Source organism: Cyprinus carpio, chromosome A12 (genome assembly GCF_018340385.1).
Source record: "Cyprinus carpio isolate SPL01 chromosome A12, ASM1834038v1, whole genome shotgun sequence".
Taxonomy (NCBI): Eukaryota; Metazoa; Chordata; class Actinopteri; order Cypriniformes; family Cyprinidae; genus Cyprinus; species Cyprinus carpio.
In genome coordinates, this window is record NC_056583.1 from 2,809,987 (window position 1) to 2,812,927 (window position 2,941).

General features: G+C 36.8%; 1 pseudogene; it reads right to left on the reverse strand.

The window, feature by feature from the left end:
• Positions 1-698: 698 nt before the first annotated feature.
• LOC122147120 lies at positions 699-2,662 on the reverse strand (annotated as a pseudogene).
• Between the last annotated feature and the right edge of the window lie 279 nt (positions 2,663-2,941).

Genomic DNA, 2,941 nt, shown 5'->3' on the forward strand with positions numbered 1-2,941 from the left:
CTTGTCTTCACAAAACAAATGCATTGTGCAAAGAAAGCAAATTAGTCTTTAGTGTCACATAAAATCACAAATACATATATACACAGTATATGGACACTATAAAATATATTTCTGAACTAGATTTTGCTATAACCAATTCTCATATTTTTTCTTGTCGTTATTTTAATCCCACTTGGGATCCCACCAGGTGGGGGGGGGGGGGGGGGGGGGGGGGATGTTTCCACCAGTGACATCAGCCAAATCATTGAGAGATTTCTTTGAAAACCACCTTGGCTCTTAAAATTACTCAAATTAAGAATGCCTAACAAGACTTCAATTCAACTTAAGCCCCATTCTAAACTCAGATGATGACTCAATACCTTTAAGGAACTATATTACAAATTAAAAAGCTTAGTTTCGACCTGAAGTGCAAAACTGACAATAGTCTTAAACGAGTCCAAATCAAGTGCACAAACATGGGTTTCAAAAACACAAAATAAGCTTATACACACACACCAAACAGTGAGCTTAAGTTGTATAAAGGTAATAACTTGTTAAAAGTAGTGTTGGCTGCTGTTAAGATGAACACATACATGAACTAGCTGGATGCCTTTAAACATTTCATTCAAGATCTGCATGAGATGTTACCTTAAAAGTTTATGGAACAAGTATAATTCTTCAATGGTTTTCAGGACATGATAAAACACTTGTAATGTTTTTTTTTTGTTTTTTAAACGCTTAACTTGTGCCATAACATTATTAGCCCTCCCACTCAAATCCTACCAGTGTGCATCAGTTTCCTAGTCAAATGTGTAAGGTTCAGGGGTTTGGCAATCAGAAGAGGGATCTAGAACATCCAAGTCAAATACTGTTTGGGAGACAGGACCAGTAGCTCTGGTACCAGCCACCTGGGATGTCACAATCCTGCTGTTGACCAGCTGAACACCCCTGAACATGTTCACCATTTGGGGAGAGTTGGTCCCCTTGTTGATGTATACACTTGTACTGAACATGTCAATCTAATAGTGAGAGGAGGAAATAGAATGGTTTAAAACTATTAAACCAAAGATACTGGAACTCCTACTTCAAAACTTTACTGCTGTAGAAAGGGAAATGTACTTCAGCAGTTACCAACTCTGTGAATTTGTTTGGTGTGGTCAAAGAACCAAGATAACGGTAATATTTAGTTCTGTCCACTCAAGGAAGAAGATCGTCCATAGAGATATATTGAGTGATTTATCGCCTGAGAACTGAAGCAGAAAGGGCATTTGTGCACCTCTTTTCACAGAAGCAACTAAAAGGGCGGGGGTGGTAAAAAAAAAAAAAAAAACGGCAGGGCATAATACCCAAAGATAAATTATGCATTTATGAAAAATTTGGCAAGTATGTGCCACTTTTACTGCCTGAAACTTGCCTGCATTGGTGATTTTTGACAGGTAAGATTTGAAGGTCTTTCAGCTTTCTGGTTTTCCAGTGTCATAAGTGGCTTTCTGTTTCAAAAATATTATCCTAAAATAAACAGTTAAACAGTGTTGAAACAATTAAGTTAAAATAAGGTTCTTTATTGGTAGCTATAATCCCATGAAGAGACTTTAACCATGGAATCTTTCCAAAAGTTTATTTAAATTCTTAAAATGCTCTTCACACTAAAGAAAAAATAAATAAATAAATAAATAAATAAAAGGTGTTCACTGAAAAGTTCTTTTAATTTTTTTTTTTTTTAACCTTTATTTTTAAGTGTAAAAACATTTCTCAATGAAGAAACAAAGAGCAGGCAGGATAGTTGAGTCATTATGCACAACCTCATTCACAATGTGCAGCTGAAACAGATGGGCAGGACAAGTGATGACAAACAAAGTACTAGTACAAAAGTTACACTACACTGTATAATCTCACCTCCATAGGGTATTGTTTGCCATCCACAGTGTGTTCATCATTGCCCCAATGAAGATGAAACTACGTACTTGCAAACTGGCCTGGCAGATCACCTCCGACCACATGCATTTTCTGGTGATCAAGTGTAAATTTAACTGAAGAAAAAAGCCAAAATACATTAAAAGCCAGAGAGCTCCTGCATGCTGAAGATGCAGTTGCAACAAGCTAAAAAATAAAATAAAATAAAATAACCCACACGCGAAACATGGAGAGAGTAAGATCTTGTGCAAACGCACAAATGACAACAAAAAGAGCTACGTTTACTTACTTGTTGTGCCAGTGTTTTTAATCTCAGTTAAGACTGTGTTGTCGTCATAGCCAGTGAATGTGAAAGAGGTCAGATTAGCATTAGCCTGGGCGTTGGTGGTAACAATGTCTATTGGAGACTGTTGAGTGCCATTACATTATTTTTATGCTATTATGGGCCAAGTGACAACCTGAGATGTAGAAAGCACTTTAAAGCAAAGTTTGTTTTGAAGTTTAAGGCATTTTTTTTTCATTCAGGGCCTTGAAAGGAATTTTAAAGTATAGAACTCACTACATGATGGTAAGTAATAACACCAAACTGAGAAGAGCCCAAATACAGCAAGATTGATGCTAAAGCAACTTACAATGATTCAATGATATAGGTTTAGAAAAATGATCCATAACACATGGTCACATCTTACTTACAGATATTAGAATTGAGTTGTGTTGGTTCAGGTGTTTTGGTATCTTTTCTCTGTTGCAGGTTTTGTGATTGGGGCATGATTGGAGTGCACCTGATGCTCGTCGTAGCTCTTATTTAAACATGGTGCAAGAGCTCATCGTGGCTGCTGCTCCCCTGTTGCTCGAGCAGTTTGCCAGAGCCATGCTCTAATTTCAGGGCATTTTGTTTTGTTTTGCATCCATTCACTAGCGCTAACCACACTTCACGTTGTGCATCCATTCACCTGCATTTCATACTGATTGATATTACAGATACTGACTTTGAGATAGTTATTTTTGGCAAATTTTTGTTGTAGTATGTATTATGTTTGAAGTTATT